The sequence below is a fragment of the Limulus polyphemus genome, unplaced genomic scaffold (assembly GCF_000517525.1).
Source record: "Limulus polyphemus unplaced genomic scaffold, Limulus_polyphemus-2.1.2 Scaffold2302, whole genome shotgun sequence".
Classification (NCBI taxonomy): domain Eukaryota; kingdom Metazoa; phylum Arthropoda; class Merostomata; order Xiphosura; family Limulidae; genus Limulus; species Limulus polyphemus.
This window is the reverse complement of record NW_013667912.1, coordinates 124191-147247: the sequence shown is the minus strand read 5'-3', so window position 1 is coordinate 147247 and position 23057 is coordinate 124191. Positions and strand designations below refer to the sequence as shown.

Sequence of the window (23057 nt, the reverse complement as noted above, 5' to 3'; positions counted from 1 at the left end):
GCTTCAGAAGAGCTTTAGAAGGAGGGATCAAACTGGTCGAGAGTTTAATATCTAAATTTGCATTATAATAAACAAAAAAGATATATTTAATTTCATTATAACATTACGGAAACCAGTAACGGGTCAAAGAGACCCGAAGCATAATAAGAGGGTTAAAACATTCTTGTCCACTTAGAAAGTCTACTTTAGTTCTTTTAATTCTTGTTTTGTTTTAATTCAAATGCATTTAGTAATTTTTGAAAACGTTAAGTCCAAAAGAAGTAAACGTTTCAGAAACTAGCAGTTCCTGAATAAGAACTAATCCTAAAAAAATTAGGCATTTCTTTAGTTAAATTGTAATTAATACCTGCCACACGATACAGCCCAGCATCTTGATGTGGGTAAAAAAAAAAAGAGGAAAGGTTTAGGTTGTTTTGATTAGACAAAAATAAGACTTTTTGCCACTATTTTCGAGACCTGACCCAAGACCATGAGAGCCAACATAGAGAAGTTAATTTGTAAATGTAAATTAAAACGATGTCTCAATGAAACATGCTTGAAATGTTCTAGATTTGGTTGTGAATGTGATGGTTTAAATGTAGCAGTGAAGCTAAACTGTGGGTCGGTTGAAGGAAGAAATTATTGGAAGATATCCCAACTGATTTGACATACCAACTGAATCGGAGATTGTCAATTGATTACTGTATTGTCAGCAAAACATAAAACAACGGGCACAATAGCATCGTTATCTTCAAAAAGGGAGATTGGAATCACATATAATATATCATTAATTTCAATATCTTGTGAAACTAACGGCACAGCAAAGCTCAAAGATGCAGTGTTGAAATTGAAGCAGATGCACGATGCATTACAAGATGATTTCCCTAGAGATTTTCAAATTAAAAATGTCATTTCTGTAATTAAAATTAAATATAATGCCCAGTCTGGTACCACCATAGTATAATCCATATAGGTTTCATCATGTCACATATTTATTAATATTTAGTTTCTTTTTCGTTCTAGAAATAACCATAAATCACTGGTTTCCGGAATGACCCCGGTCTTGACCATCCTAGGCTCAGTACTAAAAGATGCTGGGCTGTCTCGTGTGGCAGGTGTTAAGTAGAAGCAGAATTTGTATGTGTGTGTATATATATATATATATATATATTTATCGAAGATATAACGAAGTTAAAACATCATGCTGACAGTGTTTTATGGTAGGTTTAGCTAATAACACTACTGCTTTTTCCAATGGCTATTGAAACATTTTGTTTATTTAATACAACACTGCCGCCGATAAAGATTGTTTAATATATTTTAATAGAGCTGTTCTCCTGGGGTATTAACGTGGTCTCCATAACTAACACTTAATAATCGGATTTACACCATGTTCAAGCATTATATGGCAACTTCCTACTCTTATAAAGCCATCGTTAGGCTTAATAATGGTATCATGGAAGGGCGGAATTGTGCCAGTTTGTGTTTATTTAGTTACTGATTTTACACGTTTTTTAATGAATCTCTGTGAGGGATTCAGATTGGTGTTTAGTGTGAACACCAGTGTACTTCTATTGGCTCAAGGTTATTTCTACAGATCGTTTAGATTACAGCGATTCTCAAACGTTAGTAACCCGAGGACCCCTTTTAATTTAAATTTATCCACGCCCCCCCAAACCTATCGATGTTTTTGTTTTGAAAAAAAAAACTATTCCATGTACATGAAAAGCTGTATTTCAAAATTACATGTTTAATTCATATAAATTTGATTTTATAAATAATATTTCTTTGTTACAAATCATATTTGTAAAATATTTTTTATAAATTTCGGACATGACTCGTGAGCCCCCTGGAGTACCTTCGTGGACTCCTGGGGGTCCAAGAACCAAGTTTGAGAAACGCTAGTCTAGAACGTCGTATCCCCGAAGTTGTAGGTGAATTGTATTTGGCGCAAAAACGATGCTAAATCAACGGTAAATTAGTACGTTTCACGATTTTTAAACAGTTGTATTTCTCAAAGATTCTCTTACGAAACACAACTTCTGCATTGAGAAGCAAGAAATTTCCGTCTTTAGTACAATAATACGACTAACATCTGAATATTAACTGCTGAATTTCCACTTTTATCAAATGAACAAATGGAATAAAAATAATTTAATTAGACGTTTTTTTTTCTTATGTTACGATATGTATAAAGTATTTCTGTTTGAATAAAGTAAAGAACTAGACAGATTAAGAAATTTAACACTTACAAGTAAATAACATTTGGAAACGGAATGCCGCTAAATGTGTTTAAAGATTAGATTAGGAGTAAATCATATTTCGTTATGAGATACTGGCGTATAGCCCGTCAAAAATGACTGAGCAAGTACTTCCACCCCCACCCCATAGTATTCCCTAACCCCACATTTCATAGCTAACTGAAATAAATACATTTTGCGAAATCAAGCTTGACCAACAAAGAGGCAGAAAAGTTCAATCGAGGCAGTCCTTTGTGAGCCAATCGAAATCAAGATAATTCATGAAATGAATTCGTGGCGTATTCATAGAATAATTATTAGTAAAAATCAGTTAGATTAACAACTTCTAATATACAGAAAAGCCAGTGCGTTTTGGTGACACTACGTTCCAACAACAGAACAATAACCTAATATTATTGTTAGTCTATGTACTCAAAGAGGTTTTTTTTTTATTAAAAATGTTGGTGATATAGGATAAAATAGCTTAATACAGAAACGAGTTAAGTTTAACACTGAAAACGATATTTTTACTTTCACGATAAATTTTATGAATTTGGCTCTAGGCTGGGTGATCCCACACTACGTCTGTACTTTAGGCTTATTATACCAATACTCACTACACTTATAAGGTTTCACGGCGCACACACACGCCTCCTCACGACCTCTTGCACCCCGTCACTAAAATCGTAATTGGCGGACAGTAATCGAACTATTCTATCTGGATAAATGCGTTTTGGCTTTTATGACTCCTATTTTGAGAAATCATACGCGACATGACACACTGGCTTTTATTTAGGTTAGATGAGATTGTGTATCGGTATCTTCAATCTAAAATACACTTCATGCAACATATGGGCAAAACATCCAATATCAGGGACCCCCACAATTCAACTAGAACCGGTCCTAATTCAGTACTGTTGATCAGAAGGATAGCAATCAATTAATATATCTTATCGGGTACATAGCTACTTTAATCAAATAGCGGAATTGACTGTCACTTTTATATTGTGCTCACTGATCAATGGGCGGAGCATGTTTAGCGACATATTGCGGTTTCAATCATTGGACCATCCCATCCTCAGGCTGGAAGGATGCTTCCCGGTGACTCAAAGGTAAGTCTTATAATTCCAAAAAACTGATTTCGATACCCGTGGAAAACACAGCATACAAAGCCCATTGTGTAGCATTGTGCTTAATAGCGAGCAAACATAAAAAAGTCGAAAGGAAACTTCTAGGCTATATCCGTCCTAACTTTTATGTTGTAATCTCCTGCTGAGTTACTGTGCCCAGAGTATGGAGGACAATTCCGAGCAAAAATAGAACTAAGACGTTGAGATGAGGCGAAATAGCTGGAAATGAAAATATTTGGCTGTCATACTCGATGATAGTGGACAACCAGCATCATACCATCACCTAAGTCTGATAATTAGTAGATGCATTTTTTATAACTAGGTGCTAACGTTTCTTATCCTCCGTTGCGGCTTCTAAAGGTAAAGTTCCTTACTCAAGGGCACATCGTGTGCCGAGCAAGCCTTGAACTGGCAACTTTCGACTACGACACCAGAACACTTATCACTAGGCCACGCTGTCCCCTTTACAGAGGCATCCCCCACTTTTCCAGATTGAGCCGTCTTAGGCAGCACGGGAGCTGCTTTTAGTAGCTCTTTATACTTTCAATATCTCATTGTAAAATCTGCATGTCTAGCCAAGCACCCCACTTTTCAACTCTTTCCTACACAACTACCTTTATGTAATAATCTAAGACTAAAATAGTGCACATAATGACGTCCATCAAGTTTTACAATACACGCATCCGTACAAACAGTATGTGATTATATTAGAACAGGTTGACATAACGGACAAACTGTTTGATGGTCTCTTTTTACAGTATATTATGTGTATTAGTTAAATCAGAGCTTCAATTAAGCAGCATTTTGCAAAACCCAGAATCACTGAAGTGATCAAATACTAACGTAATAACAAGTTAAAATAAGAACGTGCTAGTTAAAAACAAACAAACAAAAACATTAACAACGTTGTTAAGAATTCTTTGGCTACGTGTATTATTGTGTGATATATCGCTTTAGTCTGCCTAAATTCTTTGCATCTTTTGAAGCTTGTTTTTAGTACATTCTGAATGAATTCAACTTCGTAACATTGTTCACTTTATAGGTCTTTTTTAGCTACTTCTCTAGTATTGTCATTTTTTCATTTGTTAAATGAGTTGTGACGACGTGTAACGTTCGCTGCCAACTCCTTGAATTCACCATAATCAAGTTGCTGTCGTTGTAATTAACTTCACTGTTGACACAAGGGCGTATGCCTCTACCAGCTAGTTGTTGGTCATGGGGTATTTTCTATTCTTTACATTAAGATAACTAAACCGTTTTATCATTACGGTAAATCACAGGATCAGATACTACATAAAGTTCGACGTCTTCTAATGAGTGAAAACCTGGATTAGTGATTTAGTTATTGATTGATTATTTTTGTAATGGTTCAACTTTTCTCTACCCAACTACCAAAACAATTTGAAGAAAAAAGCAACTTCGCTGATTAAAACCATTACTTTTGCGAGATATGTTATTGTTTATTTTTGAATCTAAGTAGGCTTATGTGAGTAATTATTCATGTTTACGTAAAACACATTCGTCAGATCTTAAGTGAAACCTCTTCACCTCTGCAAATGTCCAAAGATATGCAGTAAAGTGTAACGACGTTTCTTTATCTGTTCCCTAAAAATTACAAGAAAGAAAATATATATTATAATAACGAGCTGTTTCGGAATCGTGCGGCCACGGAAAGCAGCAATCTATATTGTCGATTTCTGTATCAAGGACATAGCGTGCAGTTATATGGGACAGTCACGAAATTAGCTATTTTCAATTGGAAGCAATGATATTAACTGTACATAGAAAACAATCTTTGGGTGTGTCTGTCGTTCTCAAATAATACGAATAAAATCATGCTGGTGTCGTAAAGAGCACTGTGATTTTAAGGAATTAGGCCTAACAATAGGAAAGAATGGCTAGGGTAGTAGATGTTCCAACCCAAGTTCTCTGACCTTTCCCACCCAAATCAGACGCTTACTCATGACAAGGGAGGAGCATTAGAAAATGCGTAGGTGCTTGTTCATTTTAGAAGTGTTGCTCGCTTTGATTCTTAAGAGAATACGTGCTTAGATTTGGGAGTGGGTCAGTTAAAAAGACTGTTTGGAGCAGAACTGGGGGTGGGATATTTTGATGTACATTTTACGGAAAAGTAATATTTTAAGCTATGTTTAACTGGTTGTGTTTCTGTACCTGAATGCTTAAGATAATTGTGATGTGTTTCGTTATTAAGCTTTTCTCTTATATTTACGTAGGTCACATGTCGAATAAGTATTGCCGAAACAGATCAGTACTTAAAATGAAAGTGTATTTTAAATAATCGAGGGTTCCAGACACTATTTATACGTATGCAGATATGTGTGTTGTATACCTTTAATGCCAGCTTAATCTCAGAGAATGCTTGATATTAATAACCTAAAACGGGTTATAGATAATCATATCAATTCAAGGAATGCAAAATGAATTGAAAAAGTTTGTTACGGCTCCGTTCGTTAGTTAATTTTCCGTAAATTCGTTCCGACGAAACTTTAGCGACACAAGTCCTTTCTTAAATAAAACTGGTTTATTCTTCCCGAATACAACTTTACGATACACTTAATTTCAACAGTCGCTCTATAACAACGCTATAACTCACGTCTCACGTGGCCAACAATATTTTATCCGCATACATTCAATTACTCATTACACTGTTGGCCCGTCACGTTGTGAACGTCTTATATATACAAGATTAACACATATCTAGTAAATGCTAGGGTATTCTTGAAGGAACAGGATATTTTTAGAAAGAGGTGGCGTGATAATAGTCACGTGACCTCGCTGACGCAACAAGTTCATGAGCATGCTACAAAGCTGTAAAAGCGCTATCGTAAAAATCTTATACGAAAAGGATCTTGTATATTTGATATAAAACATACTCTGATGCTCTTGTGAATTTAGTTCACGTAGTTTTGGCTTGATTTTAAACGTAAATATATGTTAAGTATTCGTAAGGTGCATAAAAAACTACTATATATGAGCTATGAACTAATGATTTTAGTATTCTTACTGTCAGCTCTACCCTTCTATAAGTATGGCCTAACCTAACATTCATTGAAATTCAGGCAGATTTCTGAAACTTTGGTTATGTTGTATTTTTTTTAGCCGTGGCATAGCGACTCATAGAACGGCTCTGAGATTTTGTTGTTGTTGTTGTTGTTCTTTTTTCTTTTAGCTCATAGCTCTGTCATCTCTTCAACGATTTGGGATCTAATTACAGTCTTGGACTCAGGAGGTCAAACTCTTTCGATTGATGTATTTCACCAGGCCCAAGGTCTCATAGATTAATTTACTCTAATCCTGCCTAAGAGAATTTCAATTTGAGGGTAGGCTGGTAAATATCCTGATGAGTAATAAAATTGAATTGGATATACGCGCGCCCCACGCTTGGTATTGCAGGCACTTAAAAATATAACTAATAAAGAAGAAGAAGAAAAAGGTCTCATAGATTAATTTACTCTAATCCTGCCTAAAAGAATTTCAGGTGCCGCGACTATTGAGGATTCCCTCTTGTTTAAAGGCCATTATTGACCATTCTAACAAGTATCTTGAGAATGTCGCAGTTTCGATTGTCTTTGTGTTCTCATTGGCTAACTGAGCCTTGGTGACCTTTTCCGGATTACTGGCCCAACATTCACATCAGGGTCCAAAGCTTTAGAGGGATTATGATCAGTTTAGCTTGTATCTTTTGTATTAAGATTTTGTAATTAGCGATGTGTCATTTCGTATTTCATGCATCCTGCAGCTCTATTTAATCAGTGGTAACGGTTGGTTTTCTAGTTTTGTAGGGCATTTCAAGATTTCGTGTCCTCATCATCAATATATAGTTTTTACTTAGTCGTCTTATCTATGCTATGGGATTTGTATCTTTAACATAATTAATCTTCTCAGGGTATATGATACTTCCTATCTTATCCTTGGAGAAAGAGCTCTTTCATAACAGACGTTGCGATAATGAGATAAATCTGTATGTAGTACTTGGAGCTCTTATATAAATATAATCTCGAAAAAAAATCTGAAAAATTTAAATTTTCTACTAAAACTACGCTCGGTTGTTGGTTGTACATTTCTTTCTTATATCTGGACCCGGTGTACGTCACGATTTTATTTATTCACTTTTAAGTGAATTTATTAGGCGGAGTTTTTTCTTCTTCTTTTTCATTCGCTCGTGCTTTGCGTCATGCGGGAACAAGCAAATTATACATTTTTCCTATAGACGTACATGTTCTTATGATTATCCACACTGGTGATCTTCCCAGTATTTTACGAATCTCGTTGTATAACCCAAATGCTTGCAACTTCATTTCAAAGCTAGCTGCCTTTAGATCTGGCAGATTAAGAAAAAATGTTCTCACATTCTTTGTGATTAGTTAGGTTCATATAAACCAAGAAACCAGAAAGGGAAGTAAAAGTCAGTGTCGAATCGAAGCTTTTTCTTCTGCATTGTTGGCTTTCTACAGTATTCTTGAAGTAGAACGCGGTGTTATCTTTCTACAAGTAATCTTTAAAGACTGAATCTGTCCACTGTAACGATTTTATAATCGTTCCGTTCTACCTTTTCAAACAGAACTTTATAGCTGGCTAATCCTGCATAGCTAAGAAAATAATGGATAAAATATTAATTTTATTTTGTATGAAGAAGTATGTCAAATAATTGAATACTGTAATAAAATGTGGTAATGTTTCACGACCCGTATGTAATTACTTCGTAAAATTTTGCATGACCACGTAATGAGGGCTGATTGCTTGTAAAATAACGTATTCTTAGTATTCCACGTGGTGACTAATATATTTTAAATGAACTTAAGGTGAAAACATAGCACAAAGAAAACAAAATCGGTATAAATACCTGAAGTATAGCGAATAGACAATATTTAATATCAGAAAAGTGTTTGGAAGTTTAAAAGCACAATTATTACAGAAGTTTACTGAAATCTTAGCGAACTATTGAGAACAGGCTGTAAAGTATGATTTTTCCAAAAATCAGATATCTTATTTCTCCTACATATATTTTCACACAATAAAATTATAGGGTGTCACAAATAGGAGCTGGAGGTGGGAGGGCGATAAGAAAACACTAACTGGAAGTTTACAAGCATGATAGAATAGACAATGAAGTAACATTGGTATATATAAAAAGTAAATATTGAATCGTGCAAGATCTTAATTAAAATACAATAAGTTTTTCGTTGTGTTTAATTTCTGATTAACGTTTCTAGAACAATGTTTGCGCAGGCTCAAATATAAAAATGTGTTACTTAATGTGAAAGTAATGGACATTTTCTTTGTTTCATTTATTTTAACGTTTAAATTAAAAGTGAAATCTGGTTGAAATAACATTTCTGTACAAAGTTCAGGAAACTGTTTCAAAAGTTGAATATTATAAATATGAACCGAGATGACTGTTTGCCACGGAAAAAAGGTCTATAAAGTAATGCATAACAGCTTATGTGTGTGTACAAGGTGCCAAACGGAAATATTAGGAAGACTGATTCAATAAGACATGCCAATCAGGCATAATTTGTGCGACGTAGATGAACTGCGATTACTACAAAGAGCCTCCCAGTGGCACAGCGGTATGTCTGCGGCCTTACAACGCTAGAATCCGGGTTTCGATACCAATGGCGGGCAGAGCACAGATAGCCCAGTGTGTAGCTTTGGGCTTAATTAAAAACAAACAAACCCAACTAAAAAAGAGTTAAATGGACCAAGTTTGGCGGTACTATTGCCACATAAAAACGTTCACGTGATATTTCCCTCACTAATGTGTTTCAATAATAATGTAAACAGTTTTCTGCACTAATAACATGTGATGTTTATTCAACTATTATACGTCTATCAACAAATTAGAAGTAGTGTTTGGTGCTTACACTAGTGTTGTAGTCAAATATGAGTAAAACATTCAATACACTACGGTTGTAGGGCGTATGTATATGTAGCATATATACACTAACATATTATATTCCAGCAACGAAAGTACCACGTGGGTTGCGTTTGCTAAGAAACCAGAGTTCATTAGACGGTTTGCACCTGCATTATTTGTACCACCCACAAGTTGGGTCTGTGTCCAGTTTAACTGATCAAATTTATAACAAGTTCCTATTATCTACTCATTGATTGTCTAGTTTTATCATTCCATATTATAAAATTTAGCTTTTTGGCCAAAATAAACAAATATACTATACTTGTTCACTAATTTTACAGTAAAAAAAAAGTTTAATGCGTAATTTTGTAGCATTAGGAGCTGAAAAACCTCGTCATGGATTGTTTTTTCTGAGTTTTTTAACTAAAAGCATATTTGTAGCATATGTATGTAATAAATGTAGTATATCTATTTTTGCCACAGATTGAGATATTATATTCAATTGTGGGATTTCAGATAATATTTTTCATCTTTTCTTGTATTAGCAGTCACCATAATGCTTAAAATTCGCCACAGAAGATGCATTTATTCAAGGTACTAAAAGTTTTGAAATAATCTGCTCAGATGGTATTTTACAGTTACGCAATTTACACAATAAACAATTAATGAGAGACGTATTCATCTTATAACTGATTTTAAAAAAAAACGTGAAAAAAACAAACCTCTGTCTAAAATTAATTTCTCAAAAATGCACTTAGGATATAATAAATTGATAAATAAACAAATAAATAGTCATTTAGATGGCGATCGTATTTTTAATCGTTGAAAAAGAAAAAGTACTCGAGGCATCAAATTAAAAGTATATTAGAGGCAAGTGACATCGATAAGTGTATATTACACTTGAGTTTAATAACTGTATAGAATGTGTAAAATCATTAGCTGACATCGTGAGCACACTACGTAATAAGTATCCGGGTAATTTGATTTTGGTATCACTCAAAGCAGTGAAGTGGAAATTTGCAGTCGTGAAGTGAACAACTGTTAAGAACACAGAAGAAAAGTCATGCGTGTGATGTGAAGCCATATACGCGTTCAAATATATCAAAGTCAGCCGTCTTTAAAATCAATTTCAGCCCAAATAATCATCACTTTGTGGAATACGTTTTTAATGGACGTTATTGTTTGGAAAATTTTCATTGGGTAATTGAACTATTTTCTTTTTGTGACTGGTAACTTTTTCGAAGCTTCTTTTGTTGGTTCAAAATGACTAGTTATTTGTTTGGTTCATGTGTATTTATAAAGCGTATATGTATGCATTTCACTGCAAGGAGTATCTTCTTTTAAGGGTTATTTGCTTCCACTGTAATTCACTTATGGTTGACTAACTTTAACACTTTTGTATTTAAAAAAAATCTGGTGGTGTATTTCCTAAAGTAACTGCATGTACAGCATAAACAATGTTTTGATTTACTACTAAGTTTATACACACAGTGAAAAAAACAAAATTACTTATTAATAACAGGTCAGCGTTAACATACTTGCAAGTTTCAAAAAAGATTAAGTTTTTATTTTATTTTTATCGTTATAGCCTTGGCAATGAAACAAACTGAGCAGTAGCAAGCTCGAACGAACATGGGCATTTAAAACATTTTATTGGTTGTTAACATCCAATCGTGCTTAAAAATCCATTAATCTTCATCAGGCCAGATCATTCAATTGTTATATTCCATTAGTTTCATCAGGTCAGATCATTCAATTGTTATATTCCCATTAGTTTTCATCAGGCCAGATCATTCAGTTGTTATATTCCATTAATTTCAGCAGGTCAGATCATTCAATTGTTATATTCCATTAGTTTTCATCAGGTCAGATCATTCAATTGTTATATTCCATTAGTTTTCATCAGGTCAGATCATTCAATTGTTATATTCCATTAGTTTCATCAGGTCAGATCATTCAATACTTTAATCTTGAATTCAACAAAAACATCTGCTCTATTTCTTACAAAATATGATAGAGCAGCGAGAGATACAAGAAAGACTTTGTTTATAACATGCTGACAAATGTGACGGTCAATCCCACTATTCATTGGTAAAAGAGTAGCCCAAGAGATGGCGGTGGGTGGTGATGACTAGCTGCCTTCCCTATAGTCTTACACTGCTAAATTAGGGACGGCTAGCGCAGATAGCCCTCGTGTAGCTTTGCGCGAAATTCAAAACAAACAAATTACTTGGGTAGGTAAACATAAAAAAACAGTAGTCTGGTCTGACAGCCGGGTGGTTAGATCACTCGACTCGTAATCTGAGGGCTCGAATCCTCAGCGCCGAACATGCTCACCTTTTCAACCATGGGGGCTTTATGATGTTATATCAATCCCACTATTTGTTGATAAAAGAGTAGCCGAAGAGTTGACTGAGGGGGATGATGTTGACTAACTGCCTTCCCCCTGGTCTTTCACTTGTATATTAGAGACGGCTATCTGGCGCCATCAGGTAAATCTTTTCGAGAATCACCGGTGATGCATTAATATATAAGGTGCCCCAACGATTGTAATCGGCATCGGGACTCAAAAAAAAAAAAAGTTAGAGGATTTTCTTTCTTTGCACCTTAATTTGCTTGTAGAGACGCATGTTTATTTTTAAAGGCAGTTTGTCTATTATTAACCTATTGGTGATGAAAGATTTTATAAACTGTTGACTATTCAGTGAAATTTCCTCGAAATATTAGATAAACATTTTTATATGTAACACAAAATGACAATTGCGCGTTAAAGATGTTACAGAGCTCTAAAATAAATTTGGCTATTCGTAAAAGTTTAATTAAAACACCAGTACTCTTTACAAGAAGTATATTACAACTTGTTACTCCGTCTATAAAATTCAGGCAGAATTTTATATAGGATTTAAATATTGTAGGAGGGGAATGGTTAGTGCGCATGAGCTGGAAGTATATATGCAAGTAACGTGCCATCGACCAAATGGTTTTGAATTTCGCTGATGACGTGGCAAACTGATTGCGCACTTGCTTTTTGCTCACGTTTACGTTGCTTAACTTGCAGGACGGCTTAGGGAATGGGGGGTATAGTTTAGAATCATTATCCAACTCTGTCCTATGCCTTCTTATTCGGGTTGAAACGAGAGTAAGTTAGTCAAAAGTATTGGTACAATTTGTGTTAAGAGAAAATCCGCATATTCACCGTTTCCAAATAATGGTTAGGTAATAAATTTATTTTATTTTCAATTGCCTCACTACAACAAATAGGCTTTTGTCTTTGATTCGTACCTTATAACAGTTTATACAATTGTTATATAAATATACATCGTTCATCTCCTGTTTCTATTCTTTGTATATTCATAGGAAATCTACGATCACTGAAAATTATTTTCCTTGCGCATTTTCTACTATGTTAACAAAGGCGCGATGAACAAAATTTCAACAACACAATACTGTTATTCCTATTGGCGTCCGAAGACTAGATTCACACTTATGAGTATGCGCACAAAAATATATGTAGTTTTCAACAAATTTTCTGTATAGATATGTTTAAAACACGCTGCTACAATAAGATTTTGTTCTTTACAAAAGTATCAGTCAGTATACATGCAGACAGACGTTAATTAAAGAAAAATCCAGATTTTCTCTTTTTATTGCTAAAGCATGGAAAAGTATTATTTCAAGCCCGTTTTGTTTTCAAGCAGAGACAAATTGAACGGGGCTGTCCAGCTTTGTAAGTAGTTTAGGCTAAAGGTAAGTTTTTTAAGTACAAAAGTAAAGTGAATTTCTACAAATGAAAGGAACATATTTTAGGTAACTACAAATGTAATAGTTAACTCGAAATATTTAAACATTCCAATTTAAAGTTAGGCTCCAAGATACAAATTACATTTCAGTATAGTTTACGAAAACGACGTTGTATCGAGACCACGATTCGAGATCGCTCTGTTTCAACATGATCATTTTGCCAGACAAAGAAGACATTAGTGGTCTTTGCATAATAACATCTTATTACACTACTTTAACATGATAATTTAATCATACACTGGTACTACGGGTTACCGTAATGACGGTATGTGTATCTGATTATACCACTTGAACATGGTAACTTTAAATACTCGTGTACTAGAGGTTGTCATAACTACCGTATATGTACTACCGTATCACTACTTTAAACGTAACATGTCTATTTTGCATGAAAATTAACTTGAGGGATTGACTGTTTTGTAACAGTTGTCACTGCTGCAGTATTATTAATATCCATTTATTATGTGTTCTCTACAGCCTGCTTTTACAGTATAAAAACATTTACGTGACTAATAGGTCAATAAAATAAACGCTATAAATAACTAAAAGTATATGAAACTAATATTTCTACAATACAAACACTGTACGAAACAATAGTCTTGCAATACTGGCTGCGAGAGCTAGCAGGCGGGTGAGATAGAACGTCAATTTTTAGCATTTTTATATAAAGGGTTTAATTATATATTCATTTATAACTTCTAACCTCTTGTTTTAACCGTCTTCTTTTTCAAGACGGCGTCTTTGTCGAATTCATTAAGCCTATGCAGAGGTTGAAATAATCATTATCACATTGAAAGAAATTCGATAAACTCCATGTTTTCTTGGTCAGTTCCGTGAGCTTTTCCTCCAACCATTAGTTTTGTTTTGAGTTAATGGCGAACCAAACAATAGAAGTTTCATTTTGTAATAAACTTAAAATTCACATTTCTCTATTGCTTGGTACCACAGTCCAAGTTTTAATGCACGATAGTGTTCAAACAAACAAAGATATGTATTTTTTCTGTACATAAATTTACATTTACTTAGACATTTGTTTGTTTTCTACTTTTAGAGCAAAGCCATATTGATGTAGGCACAACAAGGAATAGAACCTCGGATTTTAGCTTTGTAAATCCGCAAACTAAATCCGCTGTCCCACCAAGTACTTTATCTAAATCAGAGTAAACTATAAAATGTCTTTTTAGATCGTTTTAAGTGTCAGCCTTTGCACTCTTTTAAACAATAAAAGCGTTTTTTTTTTTTGCAAGGTATAAGTGCTAATTGGCTAACTGGTTTTTAATAGATAGAACTGACGTGTTGTGCATAGATGATTCTAGCTTTAGAAGACTGGCATGAATAATTCGCTATAATCGTATACGTTTTCTTGTTATTTTCATACTACCCGTCTCGTGCAATTATATAGTTGTGGATATAATTGTGGCATGATTTGATAATAAAAGTATAAATAGCGTGCAGTAATACGAAATCTCGAATTATCATTGGAAGGATATTGACCGTGATTTTTGTAAAACTTGTACTTATTCTAGCCATGCATAAAGTACGTGAAAACCTTTCAATCCAGGTTGGGCGTGGCGCAGAGGCTAGCGTGTCGGGCTGTTGGACGGAGAGCTTTCTTCGTTCACATCCCGTTGCCGCAATATCGCAGTCTGCACTTTGGGTCCATAGGTGCATTATAAGAGTGACAGACAAATACCACTATTCGATTAGAGTAGTCCAAAAGTTGGTGGCGAGTGCTTTTGACTAGTTGCCTTCCTTCTAGTTTATCAGTTTAAAATTAGGGACTGCTAGTGCAAATAGACCATGTGTAGAATTATACAAATTTCCGAATGATTCTCAATAAAAAGGTTAGCGGGTCTTGGTTAGGGCACTCGACTCGCTCTACATCCCTAATCCACCTGTCTAGTTTTTAACAGAATGTTTTGTAGTTCACGAGATTTACTGGCCGAGTACAGTCATCATTAGCTGCACTCGTTAATTTTTACTTATTAATGAATATTAATTCAACAAACTTAACATGAACGTAGCGGGCTGATATTGGGATTGTTTTTGGTTTTGGTTTTAATTTCGCGTAAAGCAAGAAGAGGGATGTCTGCGCCAGCCGTCCCTAATTTTGCAGTGAGAGAAGTCAGCGAGTCAACACCACTCACCGCATACTCTTGGGCTACTCTTTTACCAATGAATAGTGGGATTGACCGAAACTTTATAACGCCCCCACGGCTGAAAGGGTGAGCATGTTCAGCGACGGGGATTCGAACTCGCGACCCGCAGGTTGGGGAGACTGGACGGGGAAAAGGGGGGGGGGTGAGAAGCTTCTATACATAGCAGTGTCAGTAGTTCCATTTTCAATCAATTATATACACAAATACGCTTAATTAAAATGATCCAATAGGAACGGAAGGAGGCTCACTAACTCCTATTGGTAGAAGAAGCTGTCATTTATTTATCCTCATCTTCACTCCCCTACTATCTATCTGTCTATCTTAAGATAAAGATAAAAGTATTCTCTCTGTGTGATTACGAGACATCGGATAAGCCACTATCATTTGTTTATTTATTTCTACTTCACGGCTAATGTATTTTACATTAGACATACATGGAACAGATGAAAAATATTTCTCCGCGATTGTACTGAACACACCACAAAAATATGAAACAAAAAAAAGGTGTCTCTTCTGCCAATGACCTGTTATCAAAAACCACAGCCATCAGCGATAATCTACCTTATGTAGTCAATAAAGTTAAATACAAACTTTTAAGTTTTCATTAAAAAAAAAATACGGACATTGTTACAAAGCGTTCTTCCCTTGTGTAATAGGTATTGCTTTTCTTGGTAACCTACTTTTGTGAGGCATTTGACCCGATTTAATAGTCCAATGTTTGTTTAATTTTCTTAGCTCTCTGTATGTGAAGGAGATCAGTTACTTTGTGTTCCGCTCTAAGGAAGGACCTGTATATGATTCTGTTCTTAGTGTTAAGTTTCACTCGTTGTTTACGAGACATGTGTACTTCACCTCGCTGCTAATGTGGAAAGTTTTGTGGTTTAAATGGAGCTTGAAGAAATAGATTCTATATTACACTTCACATCGTCAATCACCTACCCAATGACTGGATATTGTGTGTAAGGATATTTTTTATTTTCATCTGTAGGTTCATAGTTTAGGAAATTAACTAGTTATCCGTTTTATTAATTATAAAATGCGTGACTTGTGATAGATAGATGGAGAGAGAAACAAGCATATTGTAATAAGTAGATTGCTCACAAAATTATTTTATTTGAAGATCTGTGGCAATATGATAAACTTCAATTAACTGATTCATTGTTAGTAATTTCTCCTAAATATCTATAATACATTATAATTTTCAATTAACTGATTTATTAATAGAAAATGTGATATGAAAATCTGTGATATCATTCTAAGTTCGATTAACTTACTGGTTACTAGAAAATATAACCTGAACGTTTGTAACACCATGATAAACTTAAATTAACTCTGATTGCTATAAAATATAGTTTGAAGATTTGTAACACCATGATAAACTTAATTCTGATTTCTACAAAATATAGTCTGAAGATTTGTAACACCATGATAAACTTAAGTTAATTCTGATTGTTATAAAATATAGTCTGAAGATTTGTAACACCATGATAAACTTAATTCTGATTTCTACAAAATATAGTCTGAATATTTGTAACACCATGATAAACTTAATTCTGATTTCTACAAAATATAGTCTGAAGATTTGTAATACCATGATAAACTTAAGTTAATTCTGATTGCTATAAAATATAGTCTGAAGATTTGTAACACCATGATAAACTTAAATTAACTCTGATTGCTACAAAATATAGTCTGAAGATTTGTAACACCATGATAAACTTAAATCAACTCTGATTGCTACAAAATATAGTCTGAAGATTTGTAACACCATGATAAACTTAAGTTAATTGTGATTTCTCCAAACTCTAGTCTGAAGATTTGTAACACCATCATAAATTCCGATTACTAGAAAATCTCAAATAAACATGACCTGAAGTTCTGTAGCAAAATCATAAACCTTTAGAGTTTAATTAATAAGTAACCATTTTATGAAACAAGGGTTCACATTCGTTGTATAGGGTTTTAATCAACTAAGTTATGAATTCATAGTATTTATTCTAGACTTAGATTGTAGAGACATTAAGTGTTAACTAGAAGGTATAAGGCAGATGAATTCTTACGATATTCGACAATAATTTACTAGATAAAGTTTTGTCTTAAGAGATTAAATTTCTTCCAGATTTTATTTGAAATATATTTGTACAATTCTTTTATAAAATATTATATACATTTTTATTAACTAATTGATAGTTGTAAATACAGTTTAACAATATATGCAAATGTCTTTTGAATTAGATCTTTATGGCAGTATTTATCACACTACGTGATTAGCCAAAACTTTTGTGTCAAACAAATCAGTGATGAAAAGGTCAAACTCAGTGAGGTATCATAATATCTTTATTGAACAACAAGTTTGGTTTCCTTACTTCTAAGATATGGTATTATAATAATCTTTTGTCGAGGATATAATTTAGAGAGATTGGAATACATCATAATTTAACCTTTTTCTTACTGATATTCATAGTTTTTTATTACTTTCATAACTAAAGTCAGTCTACTTTCTATCTTGTTAAGGGGGAACTGTTTAATAAAGAAACAAATGTAGTACTTAATTAAATTCGATTGTGGTTGCTTTACTGACCGTCACCAATGCGAATGTATTTAAATGATCACTACCTATGTATGGCATAGCCACTGAGGCATAATTGGGGGCGTCCGTAATTTTCAACTATTAACCAGGGCAAAGGCAGCTAGCTAGTAAGCGGTACCCTACCGCCCACCATCCATGCTAAAGGATTGACTGTAACTCCTATAACAGACTTGCAACTTAAAGTGCGGGGAGTATTTTGTGTTATCGCAAGGATTCGAACCCAGCTCGATAGGCCTAAAATTCAGAGCTCTAAGACAGGACCAACCCGAACTCTATATCTGTGTGAATAAATATATATATGCAGAGTAATTGATTATGAATAAAATAGACAAATTTGTTAGTACGTTTGACTTCTTTGTCTAAAATGTCCAGTATAAAGTTCAGGTACATATTAATTGCTAACTGTACCTCAAAAAAAAAAACATTATAAATGTAATTGTTTTAAAACTTCAGCCGTCTTGTCGGTGATATTAATTTTTATACTGAAAAACGTAATCGACTTGTTTATGTTGACTCTACACACATTAGTAATGAAGGTAGAAAATCCACAGTTCTTGTGGGACGTACGACAAAACATTCATGCATATTTGTATGGGAGTAGTTTCTCTAAAGACAAATCTATTTTAGTTGTAGTGTAATGTTGATTGTGACTTTCGAAAGTATTGTGTGATGTTGGTTGTGACTGTTTTGATTATAGTACGATATTGGTTGTGACTGTTTTGAGTGTAGTATGATATTACTTGTAAATGTTTTGATTATCATGTGATATTGGTTGTGACTGTTTTGAGTGTAGTGTACTATTGGTTGTGACTGTTTTGATTATAGTGTGATATTGGTTGTAAAAATTTTGATTATAGTGTAATATTGGTTGTGACTGTTTTGAATGTAGTGTAATATTGGCTGTGACTGTTTTGATTATAGTGTGACGTTGTTTGTGACTGTTTTGAGTATAGTGTGATATTGGTTGTAAAAATTTTGATTATAGTGTAATATTGTTTGTGACTGTTTTAATTATTGTTTGGTATTGGTTGTTACTGTTTTGAGTGTAGTGTGATATTGGTTGTAAATGTTTTGATTTTAGTGTAATATTGGTTGTGACTGTTTTAGTTATAATGTGACATTAGTTGTGACTGTATTGAGTGTAATGTGATGTTGGTAGTAACTGTTTTGAGTATAGTGTGATATTAGTTGTAAATGTTTTAAGTGTAGTTAGATATTGGTTGTGACTATTTTTTAAATGTCGTTTGATATTGTTGTCACTGTTTGTTTTATATTTTTGTTGTTGTTTTTCAGCCTCTTTTATAGTTACGGTTTATCATGTTTTTGCGTGTTTGTGTAAATCAAATATGGTAGAATATCACTAAATTGGCGCTAAATGTTTTTCTTTTTAATATAATGAATAAATAAATATTCGGTCATTAACGAAGGTTTCAACGTTACTTTCCATAGATTATTGGTAATGATACTTATATGCGCATGGTGATATTGGAGCAGATCTGTTTTTGCTTCATATTATCCAATTTTATATTTTTATTCAAACGTACTTCCTTATATCAGTGTTCTCTTTACATTTGTAAAGAGGGTGTACGATTTCTTAAACATATATATATTTATACACACACATATACGCCATTATATTGAATAGCAAATGTATCAGATTTCGGGGAATTGACGGAACTGGTTCACAGTGCATTTTAATGTTGAGAATGTGTGTGATGATGATAAAAAGTAGACCATGTCCGAAGCTTCATTCCTCTCAGACCGTAGGAAACCGGATTGTGTGCTGTACTTAATATAAAAAAAAATATAGAACATTTTGAAAGATCACTGACCTCCGTAGATTGTACGAACGGTAGATTATTGTTAAATAAAATACACTCGGCACATGCACCTGTAAGGTGTATGCTTAAGTACACCCGTCCAATAGGAGTACTGTGTATGGTTTTAAAAATTATTCAGTAGTTTACTACAGTCATTCGGCGTTTATCAATTAAACTTCTTCAATTTACTGAATAGTGTATACTTTGGTTATTATTAAGCACAAAGCTACACAATGGGCTACCTGTGCTGTGCCCACCACGAGTATCAAAACCCACTTTTTAACTTTATAAGTCCGCAGGCTTACCACTAAGCCACCGGGAGGCTATTATGTGATTATTTCTGTATCATTACGTTTTTAGATTGTTATTCCTGTCTTTATCCTACATGTGTTACAGAAGTCGAGGAACGTATCTTTAAAGGCCGAGCACAAAGAAAGGGAAGCAAAGCCAGAGGTTATGTTGAAGAATTAAACCTTATTGTTGTTTTAATACATAAATACTTTGAAATTTGAAAGGATCAGTCATGATATCTGTTTTAATAAGGCATATATTTGTATGGCATGCATAAAAGCTTTGGATTGTGTTTTGCTGATGAAACAGGTATTTAACGATGGCCACCGGCTTTAAAACTGAAGCAAATGGTACTCGTGACTGTTTCGCGTTTTTCTTCATCAAAATAATTAAAAACTTTGCTGCGAAATTACTTAAACAACTTAGAACTAGAAATCAAAAATCGTGTTTTTACGAATAATAATAGGATCAAGGTGTGAATCTTTTCGAAGATGTTTAGCAAAAAATAATATATTCCTGTTGTGCTAAGTTAATTATGACAGCGAGATTTTGGTAGTCAACTGGAATACATCCTGGTCAACTTGTATAACTCCAGTGACAATTATGACATTGGAAAATAAATGGACTAATGTAATGAATCCTTTTGTGAATATGGGCATAAGAGTCGTCATTACAAGTGATTTTAATGCCCAGTCCTATCTGACTGGACAGTGGCCGAAATGTGAACGGGAGATCATTGAAGGAGGCACTTCAAGACATGGACTGTATCCTAGCCAATGAAGATGTCCTCGCAGTAATAGCAATAAGAAAGAGAGAGTGAGACTCTGACTTAACCCTATTGTTTGTTTGTTTAGTTTCGCGCAAATCTGCTCGAGGGCTATCTGTGCTAGCCGACTCTCATTTAAAAATTATAGACTAGAGGGATGGTAGTCTAGTCAGTACCAACCACCGCCAACTATTTGGCTACTCTTTATCAACGAAAAATGGGATTCACCTACGCATTTTATTGCCCCCACGGCTGAAAGAGTGAACATGTTCGGTGACAGGTGTCGAACCTGCGACCCGCAGATTGCAAGTCGCGCGCCCTAACCACCAGACCATGCCATGCCACGCCCACTTAACCATATACCATACCCTCATTACACTTGTTGCATTTCTTGAGTTGGAACTGTAGCTATTACCTTAACATAAAACAAAATACGATCGTAAGGGCACAAAACATTTTTATTAAATGTTTCGGAATAACAAGGATTACATCATCAAACTATTGCCTTTAATAGTAAGCTACCACGAGCCCATACTCATGCACAAAGCCAAGAAAAACCTACTCAGACTGCATTATTTCAATAAGAACAGTATCTAAGTCATCGTGGATAAATGCAATAGTGAGGTGAGGAATTAAGGAATGAGTCGGAGGAGTAAATGTGGTAATTACAATAAATCCTAATGGAAAACAGTAAAAGTGGAACAAGCCCGGTAGAGAGAGGATTGGGGCTAATAAAGCCTACACTGAGACTAAGGTGTAATAAAGTGGAAAATGAGATTAAGCAGAAAATAGTAGAATTCACTAAAGCTGGATTCCGGCGAAAAGAGAAGTAGGCAAGCAATGTGAGACAATTTCTATCAGCATTGTGATCCAGCAGACTCCAGTATACGAAACCAGTTTTTGAAACTAACAAAAATTGGGAAAAGAGTATCAGGTGTATGTGTGGTAAGACCACAGAAGTTAAAAGGGCTGAACAGAGAATGTCTTAGAACTGATGAATAAAAATATTCTCCTTCTTAGAGAGGTATATGAGCCAACAATAAAACGGATAGATCTCTGTGAGTCGGGCATAACACAAAGTAAATGACAAGATTCAACGGGGAACTGACCTACGGTAAGAAACGCCAGTGATAGTGAATGAAGTCGAGAAAATTCTTCGAATAACAAAGAGGGATTCTGCACCAGATCCAGCTGGTATGAGAGACTCGAAAGCAGAGCTAGATGAAATAATCAATTTGTCAATGATGGAGGGTAAAACGGAGAAAGACGTCAGAGACTGATCAACGACAGTGTTGCCCAAACCTTCACACACTGAAAACTAATAATAATGTGAAATATTAGTAAAAGTCGTGGAAAGGTAGCAAAAAATGATTGTGCAATACCTAGAGGAGGGAGGTTGTCTGTTACCAAGGTGAGAAGGGCAAGGATAAAGAAATGTCGAGGCAGTCACACGCAGCATTCAGTGGTGTGTGCAGACATCACGGCACTGTGTTGTTGCTATTTGATCTTGAAGATGTCTATAGTAGAGTGAATATTGACATTTTGGCAACGTAGCTAGAATCTCCGGGAGTCTTTGGTGTTATCATGCGATGGATATTAATTTTAATGAACACCAGGAAATTTAAGTTGAAATTTGGTAAATGGAGGTCTGAAATTGTTTGAAATCAGCTCTGGTTTGTTGCAATGATCACGATGAATCGTGTCCTCTGTATATACAACTGATTAGGTATATGCACTGAAAGACTCAAGAGTGGCACAATATACATATGTTGACTATGTAATTGTAGCAAGTATCTTATACACGTCGATACGGATGGTGAAAGATATACAAGAAGTGAGAAAAGGCCTTTTCTAGTAGACTGTAGGTAACAAAATGTATATCCAACCAGACAAATCCTGCTGGATATTGGCACAGACACCTCTCTCCATGCTGGCATAGATAGAACAGCTCCATATAAACTCTGTCAATTTACTGGGTGTTACAATCAATCACAGAATGATAGTCTTACTATACTGATTGTCTGAAAGCGAAATCAGTCAAAAATCTTACTCTTCTCAAATATGCCGCAGAGGAACCTCATCCATCTGAGGAGATCAATAGCCATAAACATAATATAGTATGGAATCCTCTTGTGTACATCCGCGACAAATTCAGTAACCAAGTTACAGAGGTGCAGTAAGCAGCCATGAGAATAGCAACAGGAGCAGTTAAACTAACACCTTGTGATACCCTGCGTTTTTGGCTTCATTTGAGCAACATTACTACAATGCAAAGGCTTGTAGCCAAACAAGTGCTATTCAGAGCAACAACAACCAAATGTCATCCACTATATCAGCACTTGAGATAAAAGGTACTTTTGTTGTCTTTCAAATTTTTTGTTGTTTGTTTGTTTTGAATTTCGC

General features: G+C 34.5%; 1 long non-coding RNA gene across 1 annotated transcript in view; it reads right to left on the bottom strand.

Annotated features, from left to right (window-relative positions):
• Positions 1–2992: 2992 nt before the first annotated feature.
• The window catches only part of LOC111087564, a 25106-nt gene continuing 5041 nt past the window's right edge, over positions 2993–23057 (bottom strand). Inside the window, exons 2-3 of the long non-coding RNA XR_002612240.1 lie at positions 19591–19604; positions 2993–3004 (exon numbers count right to left, since the gene is read on the bottom strand). This is a non-coding gene — a long non-coding RNA (uncharacterized LOC111087564). The remainder of the gene's footprint in view (positions 3005–19590; positions 19605–23057) is intronic.